The 12,650-nt window shown below is 40.1% G+C and overlaps 1 protein-coding gene across 1 annotated transcript in view; it reads left to right on the top strand.

The window, feature by feature from the left end:
* LOC143211224 (uncharacterized) overlaps window positions 1–12,650 on the top strand; it is a 392,388-nt gene that overhangs the window by 191,937 nt on the left and 187,801 nt on the right. The window lies entirely within an intron of this gene.

Below are 12,650 nucleotides of genomic sequence, written 5' to 3'. Positions count from 1 at the left end.
ATCTGAAAACTGCAAATATCTATAAAATACGATAGTACGTTTCCTCATACACTATTGACAATCCTCTACGTACAGTCGGTGGGCGTTAAAATTTTAATAAAACACGTGAAGAAAAATGTCAACAGCTATTAAACATCTCGGACAATTATTTGGTAGAAACTAATAGGAGAGAAATATTTACAGAAAAAAAGAAAATAATTTTCTACTTAAGTCCAGTTTGTTACAATTCAGGTAAACAATCTGAAGATTAAAAATAAAATACGATAGTACGTTTCCTCATACACTATTGATAATCCTCTACGTACAGTTCGTGGGCGTTAAAATTTTAATAAAACACGTGAAGAAAAATGTGTAGTGTTTCAGTTCCCGGGGGAAAATGGATAAGCGAAGCTGGGGCTACAATCAAGCATCGGTTTAGGGTAACAGCGAACAAAAGGTGCGCGAGGCACGCAAGCATGCCGGTAGATGACAAGCGTTGCCATTGGTCAGGTGTGGCCAGGTGAGGCCGGGTGTATCTGCCTCGGAGAATACGATAGAAATCGGGCCCGGAAAATAGATTAGGCGTGTTTTTACGTAGTTACTTACGAGAGGCCCGCGGCGACCGAGCCGTGGCGGTTTCGGGAACTCGTGCCGGAAGCCCTGCGCTTTGCCGATAAATTTTCGCCATAGAGGCTGGGAGATAAGGGCGTTGTTAACCGGCTGAACGGCACCGTGTAATCGCGCGTGATTCCTCGAGAAAACGTAGACCTTTTTTCCCCGGGAATCTTTCGCCCTCCGATAATCGTCTTCGATATATCTGGCCGGCCACGAACCCGACGTCCATCTTTTTCTCTTTGTCTCTGTGCCTGCGAGGAAAACGCCGTAAAATCGCCGCATCCATTTACTGCAGTTGCAGTTTTCAGTTTCAATCAAAATGTGACATCTTAACGCGTCGACCTATCACGCGAGAATCAATCGATACTGTGATAGTTTCTATAATCCTCTACTAATCCATCAACATTAGCTTCGCTACTGATCTATTGTCACAGTTACGGTGATCAATAATCCCAAACGTGAATCTTGTATGTTTCCCCTGTGTGCTTGACGTTATCATCTGGTCAATGGAAATTTAATCTTTGATTGCAATTAGTTTGAACCCCGGCGCAACATTACTCTGTCAGCTTCAGGAATATTAATTTTCGCCAGAATTTTGGCGATTCTCGCCATTGTGCGACGACGTAGGGCTGTCTGACGTTTATTACCATGTCGTTTCGTGTCTTATGCAGGTTACCAGGGCGTCAGATAAGTCTAATTAAACGAGACATTACGAACACGAGCCCGTTCCCTTTACGCGTACCTTAAACGTAATCGCCTCTTTGTTATCGTACGTTTGTTATACGGACAGTATCGTAAAGAATGGCGGAGCAACCATGATTCTACTAAAGAGAAAATAGGTGAAGTATTTCGTCGTCGATGTTTCAACGATCCATTCGGTGAATCGTTTTTACAAACCTTTCTTTCGAAGTCAACAACCCCGCTGAATTCCTATACAAAGCGAGTCCATTGCCAATGGCAGTTTGAAATGGAATTCTGTTTATAGGAATCGTTTCGGTCAGAGAATCCGGTTTAGGATGGTTATTGTCTATGAATGAAAAGAAAAATATTTTCCATTCACCTGTGTTGTGTCCACTGATTTAATTGTTAGTTTGTGTGTAATTGTGGATTACAAAAGATTTCGTCTTTTAAGTCTGTGCGATAATACGTCTGACTAATGTCGGCTGTTTCTACTTAAAATTACTATAGATTGTTCATTATACACCTCCTTGTTCTATTCATTGGGAGAATGCGTCTGACCACTATCGACCGTTACTACTTCTGTTCACTGTTTGAAGTGTGTATTCCTATACTACATAAAAATATCTATCAAATCTACATGATAACACGCCTTATCATTTCTGACGTGATTTTTACAGAATTTAAACAATTTGAGGGTGTCAGTACCTGTCATCACCACCGTAGATATTCAATAATAGTAAGATGCTAAATGGTCTCTGGATATATGCATGGAAGAGAGAGATTCTTAAATCACTTCGAAAACGAAATTGCTTTCCAAGAAAACGTCAATCTAGATTTTCTTCTTGGTTGTTCCTCCCGTTGTAAGACACTCTGAGTAATGGTTCAACTTAGGACATATTAATCATATTAGATTTCTCGGTTCCCAAACTGGTTATGAAGAGGGAAGATAAGTTCATTGATGACTGGGCATACTCGGGAAGATTAATTCATTTGAGGTGACTTTCCAATATCTGGAAAATTATCTGTCTCCCCTGTGGCCCAGTTACTTACTACACTAGCACAGACGTTCTCAAAAAGGACCAGAATCCTTGAAAAATGGAATCCCGATGTCCCCGCATAGTGGATGATTTTCTGACATTCTAATGTAATGACGCTTTCTCATCTCTACGAGTTCCACGTTCGAGGCCTTCACTTCCGAAATGTTCCAGAATAGGTCTTCAATTCGTTATCCATTTCCGATCTAATCAACTGAAACAGTTGCACGTAATTATTTCTAGAGCGATATGAAGATCGTTTCCAATTTCAGTAAAAAGAATTATTTCGACAATGGGAAAAATGTGTTAGGATTAAGTCATTCTCGTGGATGTCGGTCAGACACATCTCAAAATCCAAGCGAGAGGCTTCTCCGCCACGAAATCGCGTGTTCGTTGGTACGATACCTCTAATATATCGTGTATGCCTGGGCAGATAGGCGTAGTTGTCGAGGCTGTCAACCCCGAACAGCCAGTAATCGAGTTCCATTCCATTTGCTTCCTGACGGTTTTCGACGCCTTCCCCCCGTGGCACTGCTAGTGATTATCCTTCGTTCTGAGAACGACGTGACCAACTGTGGCATCGAAATTAAATGTCGCCGGTTGCGTCCGACGAATAAGCTCGCCGAGAGAACTCTGCCAAAAAATTTTTAATATCATCCGCGACGAGTGCTCGCGATTGATTCGACTCATAACCGAGAAAGCTTGTCAGGAACTCAAGTTTCGCTTAAGAACCGTTCAACTGATTTTCATGAATCTTTTATCGATATTTGGAAAAGTAATAAAAAAGATATGATAAATGTCTAAGTAGTTCTAATCAGTGCGTAGAATAAAATATACATCTGAGTCAACCAAGTTGCTTTACGTATTATTGTCTGGCATAAACCAGCCTCATTATAAATCCTGCCATCAAGTAAGTTTATTTCAATTTTCTTATAATTTTCTACATATGTTTGGTAGTTAATCTTGCAAGTAAATTATTGATAAAATTATGTCCCTTATTAAATATAAATTCAGTAGGATTCACATAATCGTTTGGTCGAAACGAAACCGTATTAATTTTATTCAGTTAGGTTATGTTTACTTTATAAATTTAACTTGTACCGTGTTTTAAGTCGCACCCATATGAGATTCCCAAATCGTACTACCTCGTCAGTCGAAATAACGTCAACGCAGAATAAAGAAAACATAAAAAATGCGACAAACAAAAGAAACGCAGTAATTAATAAAATGGAATTGGCATTAAAAATTAAAAAGAAGAAAGGCGATTGGTGTTATTTCATTTGTGGAGAAGATCGGGAGGAAAACATGATCCAATACTTGAAATGCGATGTTTGTACTAACTGAATACCTATGTGTCATGTAAACAGATGAATGAAAAATACGTTTTAATTATTATTGTTGCTTAATTGAATTCTTAGGTACGACTTAGCCAATAGGTGGTACGACTTTGGAAACCGGTTCCTTTAGTCGTACCGATGTAAGCTTTTAAAGATTTAGTTTATTTTACATGAAAGCATATAGATTTTCTAATTTCGTTATAATAAATAACAACAATATTAACACGAGTTTTGAATAACACATTTAATTTCTACTTATTCGATAAATCCTAAGTTTATACGGTTTTTTTCTTAAGGGGTACGACTTGAGCAACCTTACCCTAAGTACTCCAACGGAATACTTTTAAAAGATTTTTAACCAACGTTCGAAAGAATCTGTCTCCAGTCAAGTGGTGCAAGTAAACACATAATGCAGCGATCGTAATTCCCGTCGATTTCCCATTGTTCCTCGGGTCATTAGCAAATCGCCGGGGAAGCGGTATCGGTTCTCGGACAGAAACTTGGATAGTGAAGGGCCCGTCCGGAGACGTCCATGGATTTAGTTGGCGAAGCCTGGAGCAGCCATCGAATATCGATACGGCCGCGATTAATTCCCATTAGGAAGTTGCCCCTCGCAGACGTCGCCGGGATTTCTTGGAAGTTTCCCGCAAACCGGCAGATGAGAGATCCGTTTGTCGCCGGTGGATCGCACGAACTACCTGAAGCTATCATCGCCTCCAATATACTTAGTTATCACCTAGAGCCGATCCCCGTGGGCAAACTGTCGCTTCCCGGCAAAACAAAAGGGGAGGCCCGTCGAGTCAAGGGGCGACAATGTTCCCTAATGCCGATGGTTTGCGAGCCACTCACAGAAAATAATGCCGGCCGGCTTTTACTCTTCCGGGCCATCGCCGCTTACGATCCTGCCAGCCGTTGTTACGCAGTATTTATTGCGTTCGGTTTTATTAGCCTGTAAATCGTGTCGATATTGCCTCCGCCCACCATCGCCCGGCTCGTTTCCTGTTTGCCAGACTGCGACGTGTCCGCCCGGCCACCGTCGAGAAGCCGGATTCCACGATACTTTGCTAAATCAAGACCCTAATCACTCAACTCATTTCGGTTTCCTTATATCAGCTTCGCCGCAAATCGGTCGTTAGTTCCTCGGGATTGCGGCGGAAGTTTTTTGGCTCTCCGCAAATTGGAGAATAACCCTTCACGGTGTCCCATTAATTGCTACATGGCTCGGTGAACGATGGGAATTCTAGCTGAAAGTTTCCCCGATTGATCGAACTGGAATGTTTCTTGAGTAGGTATTCATTTTTATCGATTTATTTTACTCGTGTGGAACCCTTGACGGATTCTTCCTTCGAATGTGTCCCTTAAATTGGAGTAGACCTTGAGTCATTAGCAACTGAAAAGCATCGAGACTCTCCGGAGTAAGTGTTCGCGACAGGTTAGACATTAGATCAAAATTTATGGGTTTGTAACTGTTCTATGATCCTATCGAGCGTTCAGAAGCTTGATATCTGCAGCGACACAAGTTATTTTAACTCTTCGGATTCCTTCTGTTTTTAATCATTTCAGTAGATCGACGGTAATATATCGGTATTCTTCAATTTTTTAAATCGTTCTCCTGTTTCACACTGCAGCCACTCATTTCTCTGTCCCAAATGCGGAAAATACGCAGTACGTTAATTGCCATAAATTATGATAATCGCTGCAGAAATTCTTCAAGGCGAAAATACTGCGAGAATTCCATTCTTCGAAATAAAAACGTGAAGGAAGGGACCATTAAAGGCTGAGTAATTCGCGTTAAATTAAGGTAGCGGCATTCCGGAACGCGCGGACGTGACGGTCAGATTTTGAAATACAACTTCCATGACATTTAACACCCACTTCCGCGCTCCTCATCTTGAGTTAAGAGCTCTCCATGGTAGGTTAAAAATAGGGGCGGTCCGAGTTATCGTCGTCGCTTGGCAGGAAGCCAATCTGGCAATTAATTTGGAGACGGACACGGGGTAATTCCCTCGAACGTGCAACATCTGTTTCGCCTGAAATTATGTTCAGCAACTTGGCCCGAAAGTTTCCGCGCCGAGTACCATGCAATTGTATGGCCGCACGTGTTCAAGCACGCGTGTAAGTTAATCTCGCGCGCGATGATATGTGTCGGTCATCTATCGATCTGCCTCCGCCACGGACCCCTCGCGATCTGGTCATCATTGGCGGTTTGCTGTAATAGCATTGTAAGATATAGATCGATCTAATTACAATGCGTGTTAGCCACAGCATGATTTTCGATATAATGTAATGCGTTCCGGAACGCACGATATTGTTGACGTTGACGCAAGCCAATTAGCGTCTGACCAATCACGACATATTCTACTTACTTTTATATACAATGGAATTCGTGGTATCCACTTAAAATCGAATTTCTTGCAGCATTCTTTGTTTATGACTACAGTTAGGAGCAAAACTTTCACACACACAATCGGAATAACTTTTTTATGAATGGACCAAACGACATCGATTAGTCTATAAGGCTAGAAGAATTAGTTTAGTAAATGACGCCTAAAAAATATGTTGAAAAAATGCATTTCGTCGGAATTGTGAAAAACAATAGTAAAAATTGATTTTTACGACTTTTTTAGCTGGGCCAATAACGAAAATTTAAAGGATGTGTTTGGTCAACTCGTACAGATTATATACGATCTGACAATTCCATTGAAATTGGTTAATTGGTTTACGAGTTATGAACGATCAAAAGTGGTAAAAATTGCAATTTTTCAACGTTTTCGGACTTTCTACCACTTTTGATCGTTCATAACTCGTACACCAATTAACCAATTTCGATGAAATTTTCAGAACGTATACAATTTATAAGAGCTGACCAAATCTTTTAAATTTTTATTGGCCCAGCGAAAAAAATCGTAATAATCAATTTTTATCTATTGTTCTTCACAATTCCGACCAAATGCATTTTTTCAAAACATATCTTTTAGACGTCATTTACTAGACTAATTCTTCTAGCCTTACAGAGTAATTGAAATCCTTTGATCCATTCATAAAAAGTTATTCTGATTTAAAGTGTGTGTGTGATTGGTTAAGCTCCTAACTGTAGATTGCGGACTTTATGAATTTCTAATAAAAAACAAAAGGTGCAATTTAAATTCTCAATAACAAATTGTACGTCTGACCATAATGGTTCAATATCGCTAGACATGGTTCCACTTGTCGACCACATACTGTAGAAAACGTCAGACGAGGATACGTCCCAGAATTCAATATTACATTCCCCCAAAAATCGTCCAACTGTGATACGGCAATTTTGATGAAACCTGATGCGGAGGGGGAGCGTATGGAAATATTCATCATATACTTTCCCAGCCTCCCTCCGCGCATTAAAGTGATGCAAATGCAGTAGAAACTCGAGATGCTAAACGTGCTAGCTAGCATAAGCGTAAAACTAACAGCGATACGGTTCTTAGAATGACATAAGCTCGTTGGATCCGCTCTAAATGAACGAGAAACGGAAATAGTTTTCTCAGATCGCGTTCGCTTGCCGATCGGCCCACGTTCCGCGTGAATAGAACGGTTAATATTCAGGAACAGGTGCATTCAGCCGAAAGTTTGAAGTTCACCCGGCGGTTGGGAACGAGGAAATCCTTCGAGGATCGAGAGAAAGTACACTGGGAAAGCGAGTCAATCTTTTCGTAAAGCAATTTCCTTTCTGGCGGGAGATTTAATATGCGGAAGTGCTGTTTCGCGTCGTTGCGAATCGATACCACTGGTGGCAATATAATACTGGAGCAACACCGTTGCACGGTATTTTTCTGCCGTGTTGGTCCGCGAGTACCCAGCCGAGACAGACCGGGGAACAAATTACCGATAGCACTTAAACCTTTCACGCGCGATTAACCGTGCCGAGAAGAATCACAGCGCCGGGAAGAAAGGACCGTGAAACGGACAAAGAATATTTCGAATTTGTTCTCCGCGGGTTGCGACGCTTCGAGGTTAATCGTCAGATTAGAAAATGTTAACTCGAGCAACGATGCGAATCGCATTTTACCTTCAATAGTCGCAGTCGCGACTGCGGCGCCGGATATCTAATTTTGAGATGGGTGTATTGGAACGTTTCTTCGAAGGAGTAATTATTTTTAATGATCCCGAGGACTCATTACTAAAACTGAAGCAACTATTACTATGGACTTATGCTTTCTACTGGCTGGTCATTAGGAGACTGTTCCAACGAACACGATAAAAAGTGTAATCTACCTGTAAGTAACTAGCTGCAATGCAAAACATGCCAGTCGATTTAAATCATGCAAGAATATCCCCTTCTTTGTCTGGCCATTACAAGAACATTTCACGTCAGAATTAAATAGTTAATCTGTTGCTATCAGGGACCAAAAGTAACAGTTATTCTAAAATTTTCTACCATAAAAATAATTAATAAAAGGTTGATTGTTACTGAAAGTTACGATAATCTACATAAAATATAAAGAAAAAAATTTCGATGAACAGAATGATTAAAAAATATCGATTTTTATGAGTGATCGAAATAAACTCTCATTGATAACTGTGTTGTTATAAGTACACTGCGGATCTTTATGCAAAATAAAAAATGTTTGCATTGATTGCAGGACACAGGAGCCAAATAAAAATTGTATTTTTCTTTTAATTATCCTATTGAACTGAAACTAACACATTGATGTCCTTAAATATTTTTTACATGTCCAGAGTGCTATAGTTTTATTATCGCAGTCTAGTTATAAGTGATCGAAATGAATTTCTCTCAACGATAACATTTACCACCAAGAGAAAAAATTTTCGGTTATTTATAATCCTTATTTGTAACCAATACGATTTTAGTCGATGAAATACTTGTTATTCCATGATTCTTTTCCTCTTTGGTTATAACAGTTAGGGTCCCTGGTCGCGATAGGTAATTACTATCGGGCAAGGTGAATATATTCTACCTAACTTATTTCTGAGAGGATCTACATAAATGTGTTTTCGTGACCATTGCCAGACTACAGCACGTCTACTCTACTTGAAACTCAAAAACTTTCTCCTCTAATGTCTTTAGCAACTGTAACAGACTTACCAAAACTTGGTTAATTTGATTCGGAATGTACGTAAACAATTTTCTCGTGCCCTGCCAGACTAGTACGTGAACGTTCTACTTAAGTAGAAAATATCTAGATCAATTTCCTCACTATTGCCTGACCGCAACAAGATTATTCTACTGAATTGAGACATTACCGTTCACGTACGCTGTACATCATGAAACCCGGTGTGCTCGCATAAAATAATCCACTCCGTTGGAGGAAATAGTCAAATTGCAATTTATCATTCTACATCAACTGCGTCGGCAGAAACGCGGCGAGACGTCTGTCAGAAAATTCGCGGCACCCGACATGCACGGGTATTCCGCCGTAGAATTCCTTGACGTCTGCAACTGAGTATTTCCATTTTCCTCGAGAGGAATAAATTGACGGCCGGAATACGTGTCGATTAACCGAGAATCGATACCGAATCCTCCCTGTCGGATGCAAAGAACGAGACACTCCAGATGCTAAAGGAAAATGGGAGTTTCCTCTCGATGCACGACGACGACGACGACGACGACGACGCGGCGGCGAGGCAGACATTTCGAAAAATACTTTCGACGACGAATCAAGGAAAGGAGAGGAGCGTGGCTGATTCAATAAAGACGCGGGGATAAATTCCGCTCTAATCCGAGCGAACGGGGGATCGTTTGAGCAAGAAGTTTCATTAGATAAATCGGAAACTCGACTGGGAACGGTTAGAGGCGATCCCCGATGCTCTACCGTATAGTTTCGCTCTTAGATTTCGCAGCAATTCCGCGAAGCTGCACGACCCAGTGCTATAATTGGATACCTAGCGGCTGTTAGCGCATCCAGTTCCATCTACTCTCAGAGTTTCGTGGAGAGACTCTGTTCCTCTCTCTTTCTCTCTCTCTGTCTGTCTCTGCTGTCTCAAATGAAATAAGTGGGGATCGTTTGACAACGGAACGGCAGCGGCAATTATTAGTATTTCGTGCTGGCCTTCTAATTATCCAATCTCTCGTCGGCTCTAAATTGCGGCTCCGCAATTTCCCAGGCTCCCTTTCACGTGTCATAATTTTCCTTTCTCTAGTTTCAATCGAGTGAACTCTTAAACATTCTGCTATACAATGCCAATTATTCGATGCTGGTAAAGAAATTATTTTGCATAAATTACCATGATAAGGATATTTTACTTGAAACAACGTCTACTGCTATTCTTCTTTAAAGGTACTGCGCTGTGAATAATTATAATTTCCAAGAATCTCCCCGCTAAGTAAGTTTTATTACGTTTATGATGAGGTAGTACGACCTTTTTTATGTAAACAGTTTCTTGCTATCTCTTTTTCCTGTAATGTAGTAGCTGAATATTTCAAAACAAGCAGATATGAGCTGTGAATATTTATAAACTCAGTCGCTGTTCATACCTCATTCAGAACGGTCCTGAAGTTTTGTCAGATCTTCTTAGTGATTGTAATATTACAGCAAGTCTCTACAAGTATTCTTTTAAGGATCTTTGAAATAATTCTATACTGTGGAGTGATGTAGAAAAACAACGAATAATCGATTTGAAGAGCTGTGGGAAAATTCAACGACAAATTGCGTGTATAATTAATAGATCCCAAAGTGTAGTTAAAAATTTCTTGAAACTTGGTATTGAAAATTACGGAAAAATCAAGCGGTGAAGTCACCGATAGAAGTCACCAATAGAAAGTATTGTCGAACTTAAAAAAAGAATAAAATCTGCTTGGGCAGATACTCCAAATGAGATCTAAAATAAGCTATTTAGTAGTGTTCCTGACCGGCTGTTACACGTAATAAAAAATAAAGGAGAATGTGTACTAAATACTAAATGAAAGATACTAAAATTAATAATGAGTCTATACTTATTCACACAGCACAATTTTAAAAACAAATGCCATTTTTTCCAGATTTCTAGAGAACAAAACTATTATTTTTTGTTTGCTCACTTTGGTTTTGCATTAGAATACAAAAATGCATAAACGGTTTCGTCAATTTTTGTTTCAGTACTACTATGAAAAACATAAAAATACAGTTGAGTTTATAGTTATTCGCAGCACTGTATTTTGGACGTATTCTAATTTTTTAATTGACTTTCTTCCAAATTATACCGTAACATCTTGCTCGGCATTGTTCAACGGTCGGAACGATAAAGTTTGATTGACTATAATTTCAAGTCCCACTCACCAAAGTAATAATATTTTACGGTTCACCGGCGACAATCGAAACTTGCGGAGCCGTCTTCGGGATGGCACTGCTCCGCTGACAATGAAGTGGCTGCCAATTATATTTTACACGATCGCTACATAATCGAAAAAGTTAACTACAGTTTCCACCGGCGGGGCTGATGAATTTACGAGAAGAGACCATTACCTTTCCGACGTTTTCATTCCTCGCCTCGCGGCCATCGTAATTGCTCTTTTATCGCTTTCGGAAGAGTTTCCGGAGACCGAGTCTCGAGAGCGGGGAATGTGCCATTTTTATTCACGGTGCCTTCACGGACAAAAAAGAAACGACAATCAAATCGTCGGCCGGATATTCGTGCGGGCACCGGCTTTTGGGAGAAGCGGACGGGAAGTAAGGAACGGTGCGAAACAACGAGAGCCACAAAGAGGAATTCATTGCGAGAGAATATTATAAAGAGTCGAGAATGTTCACGCGGGAGACTGGATGTTCTCTATCGAACGAAATTAACGTTTCCGGTTCTGGGAGTACTAGTTCTTCAATTACGATTTAAACAATCTTTTCGCAGAGTCCGATGTGTAATTAATAGGCTGAATAAATGATCACGGTTGAAACATCTCTGCGAAAATTCGCGACCACTTTGCGCGAGGTTCTACTAGCTTCTGCAAATCAAATATGTGCACTGGTCCCGTAAGATAATATCCCGCGTCTTATAACATTGAAAATTAAACGTTGTCTGATCATTGCAGGATATTTTCACTGTGCAGATTATTCCAATTCATTCGAGGATATTGTGTCCCCTCTTGTAAGTGCACACCAGAAAAGATAATATTGTACTCGGATCAATATCATGTTCTCTGGTGTGTGACTATTGTGGGAACACACTACTGAACGTAATTACGCTAGTATCACAGAGCTATGTTTGAAGTACGACACGTGCAGCAATAGTCTGCCGAATGGCCCGTCACGTTTATTACAAGGTTAAACTCACTGTTGGCTGACTACTGTCTGGAATATTCTACTGAACGTAATATATTCCAGCACCATGGATTAAACTGTCAATTTTAGTACTTGTCATATAATAGTCGGAGTGATAATCCAATCTGCATGAGAGATAGACTATGGACTCGTGTAGTTTGAGTTTATAGCGATGACAGCATAACATTTGATGATCATAAAACGAGAAATATAGAACATTACGTTGTACGACCGTGTTCCACAATTGTGCAATGTTATTATGATGTTTCACTGGTGTGTACAGCACTGAATGGATATGTTGTGATAACAGTATCATTAGTGAGAACAATTACACTATATTATTACACGATATCCGTTTTCAGTTGTACAGTGTTGTCATGAATTTCATTGATTTGTGCAATAATGGCGGAATACGTACCTAAAACAATATTCAGGCTATGGAATATTAAATTATAGCACCACAGGACTCCCATTATTATTCGAACACCCATGACTTCTTCATTAGTCCAGTAAACGCATTCACTAGCAAATACAAGCCCTACGCAGTCTCATAGAATCAGAATCACGTAATTAATCAAATCGAAACTGGGACGTTAAAATTCGTCATTATCCTGCCAATGTTTATGCAAACTAAGAATTGTCTATATTAATTTGCAAAGAACTGATACCGGGCAGACAATTATATCCACAGTATCACACACCTCCTCCTCACGACACCACAATTCCAAACACCATGAAACCCAACAAAATGTTGTTCGATCGCGTAAGTGTCGGCA

This window comes from Lasioglossum baleicum, chromosome 8 (assembly GCF_051020765.1).
Source record: "Lasioglossum baleicum chromosome 8, iyLasBale1, whole genome shotgun sequence".
NCBI classification, from domain to species: Eukaryota; Metazoa; Arthropoda; class Insecta; order Hymenoptera; family Halictidae; genus Lasioglossum; species Lasioglossum baleicum.
The sequence above is the reverse complement of the archived record's forward strand: the minus strand, read 5'-3'. Positions and strand labels throughout refer to the sequence as shown.